Source organism: Phodopus roborovskii, unplaced genomic scaffold, assembly GCF_943737965.1.
Source record: "Phodopus roborovskii unplaced genomic scaffold, PHOROB, whole genome shotgun sequence".
NCBI lineage: Eukaryota > Metazoa > Chordata > Mammalia > Rodentia > Cricetidae > Phodopus > Phodopus roborovskii.
The window spans coordinates 2,213,911-2,222,144 of NW_026126585.1; positions in this window are offsets into that span (position 1 = coordinate 2,213,911).

An 8,234-nucleotide genomic window follows, 5' to 3' on the forward strand; every position below is an offset into this window, starting at 1 on the left:
GCAGTGTGATTTAGCAAATAGCCACTCAACACAGGGAACATGCTGCTCTCTATCAGTGGTAGGGTTAAAGACTAGGGAGAGTAAACAGAATGCAATGTGTGTGTGTGTGTGTGTGTGTGTGTGTGTGTGTGTGTGCGCGCGCGCGCACGTGCACACACGCGTGTATGCCAAAGGACAGATGTAATGAACTGAAAATATCATGTTAATTAAACCCTAGCAATAAGCATACTCCTATGCAGTTTAGGTGACAGGAGATTTAGTTTTGGTAGTGAGGGCTATGATGGCTAGTGACCAAACTCTCAGTTTGAAAGAGCTGACATTATAATCTACATATATCTTAGATACTAGTAACTCTGAGGCTAAGGTTTGGTTTTGGTAAAACTTTTGGAGCAATCTATCTGTCCCAAGGCTTATTGCTAGTAGGACAGAGAACTCTAAAAGCACAGTCTGAGTGTTTAACTGCTATTCCTTCATAACACCATGATAGTTGATCCCCTTGTATGTATCTCAGTATCTGGGTTGCTTTTCCCAGTCTCATTATGCTTGGGAGACCCTTTAGCTAGAACATGAGCTGTTATAGGATGCATGACTGAGAAATAAAGGACAGAGAGGATCTGTTCAATTCAGGAGCTGCAAGGCTAAATGTGGGCCTCCAAGGGTCATGGCACACAAAGAAGAGGAGGTATTAACAGGATGGCAGCTCTCCTGGATACTTGACATTCATCCTGCCCCGGCTCATGAGCAGACTACATGCAACAGGAAGCAGAGTGTATGTACTGCAGGGTTCTCCTAGCCTCCTCTCCCCTCACACTCTAGAGGAACCAGAAAGAAGCTACATCAATGCTCCCTTGTCCCTGCTTTTTGGCTTGCATTTGCATTTCTTCTTTTGAATTACAATTTTATTACATTTTAATTTCAATTTCTAAAAAGCTTTACTAGATGTCATACTTCCTATATTTGTGTAGTTTTGCTTACAGTTTTTTTTAATATAGCCATTAATTTACTTCTATTTTCCTCTTGTTCCTTTCTCTCCTCTTCAAAAAATTCTAATCCCTTTTTCTGCTTCCCTTTCTTTTACTTAACCCTGCTATTTGCTCCATTGTTTTCCCTCTTTTGTGCTCCTTTATTTCATTCATTTACTATTCTCTCTCTTTCTCTTGGTTTTTCTAGGCAGGGTTTTTCTATGTAACAGTCCTGGATGTCCTGGAACTTGCTTTGTAGATCAGGCTGGCCTCAGACTCACAGAGATTCATCTACCTCTGCTTTCAGAGTGGTTAGACTAAAGTTACCACCACCCAGCTCATTTACTATTTTCATGTTTAACTTCAATACATTTTAATTTCATAATAGAATTGAAACAAGTTTTGCCATTTTACTGTTCCATTGTACCTGCTGGTAAATTTTCTGTGTTGTAGTTTATTTTGGTGTGATTCCTAATCATGTTTAATTTGGTGGTATTACTCTCGGTTTGCATTTTCTATTCTGAGAGGCACTGGGTACAGAATATCTAAGGAAAGACTAATTACTGAGGAAATCCTTAAATAAAACAAGATGAGCTATCTGTATGAAGCCAGTAACCAACCTCAGCAAAGCATCATACATACTATGACAAAGCAAGGTAAAGTTATACCCTCAAGATATCATGCTTCCTCCATTACAATCCAAAGATATTGAAAAGGCAGTGAATTTAAAAACCCACTTCCAAAGTTATCAGTGACATTAAGGGGAAAGCAAACAAGCTGATGAATAAAGAAAAGAAATCAACCCAGTGCACACATAAGAGAGTCAACAACATAGAAGAGAAAGGGAAGACATTAAAAAGTAACAAACATGTATGTTGGAAAATGAAAAAAAAAAAACCCTCAATGATTCATAAAAGAAAAATAGTAGAAAACATAACAAGTAGGCATGATAAAGCAAAACGAATGCTATCAGGGATAGAAAATAAGGTCAACAAAATACTACATTTAGGTGTCACTAAAGACAAATAAGTATAACAATAAATGGCAATATGACAGCAAAATCCAAGATCTTTGAGACATGAGTAATACATCAAACCTAAAACCCCATGGAGTAGAGAAGGGGGCAAAATAAAAACTGAACTGGTGCCAGTTAGTTGTCCTGGGCAGTCTATGGGACCTCTAACTGTGGAACCAGTACTTATCCCTAGTGCACAAATGGACTTTGGAAGCCCATTCCCTATGGAGAAATACTCTCTCAGCCCAGATACATAGAGGAGCACCTAGACCCTCCTCTAAATGATGTGGAAGACTTTGATGATCCCCCCGTGGAAAGCCTCTCTATCCTTGGGGAGTGGGTGGGAGTGGGTTGGGGGATCCACATGGGTATGGGTGGGTTGGAGGGAGAGGGAATTGGGGTTTGATATGTAAGCTAAGATTGCTTCTAGACATGGTTGCACAGGCACAGGAAGCATCAGATCCTCCAATGCCCATGGTCATGAAAGGACCTCCACATGATACACTAACCATAACAGCCAGGGTCTTGAAAGGGCCGCTACATGATGTACTAACCAGAATGGCTATGATTGTAAAAGGACCTCCCATGATGCACTTACCAGCAAAATATCAAAACTATAAAACAAAGGAACAACACAGAAAACTACAAGAAAAAAAAGTGTTGAATCATAGACAGACATATTAAATTGGCATCATAGCTCCCAGTTTTATTGATGTCATTGTGTTTTGGTTAATGGGTGAAAGTGAGACCCAACAGTCAAAGGTCAGGAGCCCTAGGCCTGTTTGGGAAGATGCCTGGGAACCGTGACCTTAAAAAACAAATCTCTGGAGCTGTATAAAGTTAAATATGACACTATTGAGTGACTGGGGTTATTAATGAGCCTTCATTTTAATTGAATTGGATAGAAGGCATGGGGTTCTTTTATTATAAAGATGTATACTATAAAAGTCACAGAAAAATTATTCAAAGATTTTGGAGTACTAGCATTCAGGAGTAGAGGTTAGATTACTTTGTAAGGTTTTATTTGATTAGTTTGGTTTCTGAGCCAAGGTCTTAATATTTAGCCTAACTTACAGGGAGGGATCCTTTTGCTTCAGGCTTCCTCATGTTGGGATAGAAGATGTGGATTTAGACAGTTTTCAGAAAGACTGTTTAGAAAAACTAATCTTTGAAGGAATAGAATTTTATTTACTCTTTCTCCCCCTTGACTGTAGGGATGGCACCATAATTACAAATGAGTTCTGTTCTTCCACAACACCTGAAGTTTGTTTCCAGCATCTAATGTAGGTTGCAAACAGATGACAGTAACTCCATTTTCAGGGAATCCAATGATTCTGGTCCGTGAGGGGAGCTTAATTTGCACATGTACTCATACACATTTGTGTGTGTGTGTGTGTGTGTGTGCGTGTATGCATGCATGCACATACACAAACACCACTTACTTAAAATAAAATAAATCTTTATAAATATTTCCTAAATACAAACACACATCATGTAATTCTCTATGTTCCCATTTATCAGTATCTTATACTATATCTACACCTGTACGAGTGCATGCAAACATGCATATGTACATACACACAGAGAAGTTCAAGTTCAGATATTTTCATTTATAAGCATGTTCAATATGTGAATGGATGGTGTCCTATAAGATGATAAGATTTGGGGAGTGGGAAAATTTGGAAGGTAAAATATTGCAAGTAGAACTGATGTATTCCTACTTTAAAAAGGATCGTGGTCAAATGATTATGTGTAAAATATAAAGAGGAAAAGCATTTTCAGAACAGTGTTTCTTTCAATCCAGTTCTCCTCAGAGCTGGGAGTTTCTCTTCCAGAATTGCACTTTTCTCAGTGGGAACCTGTCCTCTCTTTTTTAAATACAATGGGGTTAAACCTCCACTAGCTAATCATGATCTCCCATTGAGTAGCTGAAAATTACACTGAAAACCTTGGTTACTCAGGAAACCATGATGGAAAAGTGCTGCTCAATCAGTGTATGCACACCTATAAGGCCATTTCAGTTCACATGTGTGAGGTACAAGTGTTCCCAAGAGGAACACTGCAGTCTGTGTGCCTTCCTTCTGCTAAGTGGGAATCAGAAAAATGCCTGATTCGAATCCTAACCTAGAGCTGACAGCTGGCCAGGTGTCTAGTAGCACACAAGACAGCTTAACCTTAATGGTTCTCTTGTGGATGAAGGAAGCTTATCTTGGGATTTTGAACAAATATTGCCCAGTAAAATATACCTTTCCTTTCCAGGTCCTAAATTGGCTTTCTTTCTTGTGTATGTGTGCATGTGTGTGTAATGTAGGCATATGTATGCACATGTATGTATATGTGTGCCTGCACCCATGTGTGGACTGTGCATGTGTGTGAATGCATGAATGCATGTGGGTGCATATGTGTATGCATATATTTATATATGTTTATGAATATGTGTGCATGAGTATGCATGTGAGTAGGCATGCATGTATTTGTGTGTTTGTGATAGATACTGTTGTATATTTGCAAAGAGTCCGATAGTTTGGAACACACACACAACAGGATAAATACATTTTCCAGCTCTATAGTTTAGTATCTAACCTACAGGAACTTAGGAAATTATTTTTAACTCGGTGTATAAAGGGATTGGATACTATGCATTGTCTTGTGATATAACAAAGAGAAAATCATAAAATGTCCAGCCCATTGATTGATATCCTATTATTTTGTTTAAGCCCTTTTTATATTTTTAAACATACATACTTGCACATACACAAGGACATGACTGTATCTATGTGTAATATTAACATATGATTTACTTTAAGTAGGGTCTGTCATGTTTGTGTTTTAGATACTAAGCTTGAAATTAGAAAAATACTATACTGGATAAAAGAGACACTGATCTATATAAATGTTGCTCTTGACAACATGACCATTTATCAAAAACTTCAACAGGCTCTCCCCTAGGGACTATACTTCCACAGCAGAATTTGCAGAACCAGGCACGAATTATTCCCTATTGAGCAGTTTTTAAAAGCAATAAAGAGATCAGTTGGTTACATCCATAAACCGCCTCACCACTGTTACACTAATAAACACACCTACTGAGGGGTGTGTGTGTGTAAATGTAAGCAAGACACAATGTATACATGTATGGAATGTCCAAAGATCTACAATGACCCTCAACTAACAATATAAAAATAGTGGTGAGGCTACCTTAAATGCCCTTCCGGATAATGACATCATGTCCTTTATGTCATCCTAGAGTCTTCATCTAGTAACTAATGGAAACAGAAGCAGATACCCACAGCTAAACACTGGCCACACTCCTGGAATCCAGTTGCAGACAGGGAGTAATGATGAGCAAAGGGGTCAAGACCAGGCTGGCGAAACCCACAGAATCAGCTGACCTGAACAAGGAGGAGCTCATGGACTCCAGTCAGATAGCTGGGAAACCAGCATAGGACAGACCCAGATTCCCTGAATGTGGTGTTAGTTGGGAGGACTGGGCAGCCTTTGGGGCCTCTAGTAGTAGATAAGTATTTATCCCTAGTATACAAATGGATTTTGGGAGCCCATTCCATAGAAGGATACTCTTTCAGCATAGCCACATGGGGGAGGGCCTAGGCCCTGCCCCAAATGATATGACAGACTTTGAAAACTCCCCATGGAAGGCCTCAACCTCCTTGGGGAGCAGAAAGGGGATGGGATGGGGGTTGGTGGGGGACAGGGGAGGATGGGAGGAACTGGGATTGACAGGTAATGTAAAACAAGCTTGTTTCAAATTTAAATTTTAAAAATTATTAAAAAAAGTAATAAAAACAAGAACAAAGACAAAGTTTGTTTTAGATATGCTGAAGGCCGTCTTAAATTAGAACCAAAAGTCTAGATACTGAGCAGGTCTCTCTGTGTGTATGTGTCTCTTCGTGTACATGTATGTAGGTCTCTGTGTGTGTGTGTACACACAGGTATATGTGTGTGTTGGTGTGCCCTGTGTTCCTATCCTCATGGGGACCAGAGGATGACCTGAGGTGTTGCTTTCATCACCTTACAGATTGTTTTCTGAGACAGGGGTTCTCACTGTGGTGCACTGATTTTACTAGGCTACCTGTTTTCCTTCCCAGCCAGTGCTGGGATTACAATTGGGCATCACTGCATGGATATTTGGTTTCTGTTATTAAATAATATATTTTGTTTACTTTTTAAGACTTTCATTTCACATTCCAACCTCAGTTATCTCTCCCACCCCTTCTCTGGTTCCAATGTATATGTGTTTCCAAACTAAGTATTTATTTTCATCTGGAAAGATATTTTGTTAATGCTGTTATTTATGTGTGCATGCATGTTTGTTTGCTGCATGTGGGTGTGCACACCCATGCAAGATCAAGCAGAAGCTTGTTTTCCTGAAATTGTTTCTCAATTTCTCTTTCTGAGAGTCTCTCACTTGTCCCAAAACTCACTATGTAGCTCTGTTGGTTGGTCAGGTTTACTGTCCCTGGGCATCCTCCAGACCTACAGGGCCATACCCTGCCTGACTTAGCTCTTATGGAACTGTTAGGGAATCTAACTCATATCTGCATGCTCATGGCGCATGGAACCATCTCCCCAAGCCCCTGGAAGATCATTTTCTTACTGTAAAGGAGACAGGGCAGAGTTTACATCCCTATTGGTGTTTGTATCCTTTCATATCTATTGTTTTAAAAACATATCTAAGCCTTGGTATCAGCAGGTTTGTAAGGTTGCCTTGTCCCAGCTGTTTTGAATGCTGGATCATCTGGGACATTGTTTTAGGGGGTCTTGCTTGATCAAACCATGTTAGTCTGGAAAGAATCTACAGCTTTTTACTTTTTGTGGAAATAAAACTAGAAATTCTTTTCCCCAGTAACGTGTCCTTAGACTTAAATTTTCGAGTCAAAGCATTTTTAAAATGTATAAATTTGATTAATCTAGCAGCATTTCTTTAACAGTTGTTATTTCTTTTGCAGTCAAACAATATAAAGACAACAGAATAGCATAAAGTATCCAAAGTCTCTTTGTGTTTTCTATCTTTATGTGGCTTTATTATTCCTCTATTTTTTAAAATTATATCCTTTTACTTTTTGAGACAGGCTTTCTCTGTGTAACTTTGCCTGCCTTGGAATTCACTCTGTACACCAGGTTTACTTCGAAATCACAGAGATCCGCTTGCCTCTGCCTCCCAAGTGTTGGAATTAAAGGCGTGTGCCACCAATGTCCCAGCTATGTTTTTTCTTTTTATTTTTGTTTTAAAACCAGTTGCTAATACACACCATTGAATTGTTAGCAGCCCTTCTTAAAAGGCTGTGGTTTTTTTTTTTTTTTTTCTGCTTATGCCGAGTCAGGAAACCTCCCTTAAAGGAGCCGCGCAAGCTCTGTTCCTCTCTAGCAAAACAGAGTCCAACTGAGAAAAATGTTGCTACCAAGAAACCTTGCTTGTCTCTGTTCTTTTGTTTTTAACCCCCCCCCCCCCAAACTCTTGTCAAGTTTCAGGTTAAAGTTCTTCGGTTCAAGTTTCAGCACCATTTTGTTAGGGGCGGTTTTTCCCGCGGGCCTGGTCCCTCAGCCGCGCCAGCCCCAAATAACACACAGAGACATTGGATTACGTATAATGTTGTCGTCCTGTTACTAGTGTTTCTTATCGGCTAGCTCTGTCTCAAATATTAATCCATTTTTATCAATCTAAGTACTTCTACAAGGTCTTATCTTACCAGAGAGAGGTCCACAGTTCTGTTATCTCGGTCTTTCATGTTGAATCTCCTCCTACCTTCCCTGAATTCTCCTTGTCTCCTAGTCCCGCCTATCTTGCTTTCCTATTGGCCTAGTCCCTCCTATCTTGCTTTCCAATTGGCCAACAGTGCTTTATTCATTAACCAATAAGAGAAACATAATTATAGAATGGCATCTCCCATTAAAGCTTAATGAGGAAGCCAAACAGATTTCATTTGTGGAAGTATTAGTTTCTTAATAACAAATCAGTCAAAACCCTCCACAGATTTCCTGGGCCAGAGTATGGAGCTGGACAGCATGCTGGATGACAGAGGGTTATCTGGGCAACCTGGTCCCAGATTACGCCCATCCATTGTAGAGAAAACTGTCTGGTATGGAGAACACAGCCATCCTATGGCATACATTCTGCAAGCTCTCTGGAATGACCTGCTGTTTTCAAATGTAATGATTTTTGAGGCATTTCCGGACTCTAGATAATGATTTTTTGGGGACAGACTAAAAATAAAAAGCTTGTTCCTGGCAAAATGCTT